Genomic DNA, 252 nt, shown 5'->3' on the forward strand with positions numbered 1-252 from the left:
GGGTTATTGCTCCCCAGGGGCAGGACCCTGGTTGAACCGAGTCTGAGCTGCTGCCCCTTTGGAAGAGGGATGTCCCAGTGAGGTTCCCAGGCAGGGAGCCACATCCAGTTTATCCCTTCTGCTCCCCACAGCATTCAGCCATACCCCTAATCCCCAAATTCTTCCTTTTCCTCTGCTTGGAGCACGTTCCCCCCCCCTCTCCAACCACAAGCACTGCCCTGTGGGGGCCGAGCCTGACCCCCAGGGGTGCAA

This window comes from Merops nubicus, unplaced genomic scaffold (genome assembly GCF_000691845.1).
Source record: "Merops nubicus isolate BGI_N331 unplaced genomic scaffold, ASM69184v1 scaffold23458, whole genome shotgun sequence".
Taxonomy (NCBI): domain Eukaryota; kingdom Metazoa; phylum Chordata; class Aves; order Coraciiformes; family Meropidae; genus Merops; species Merops nubicus.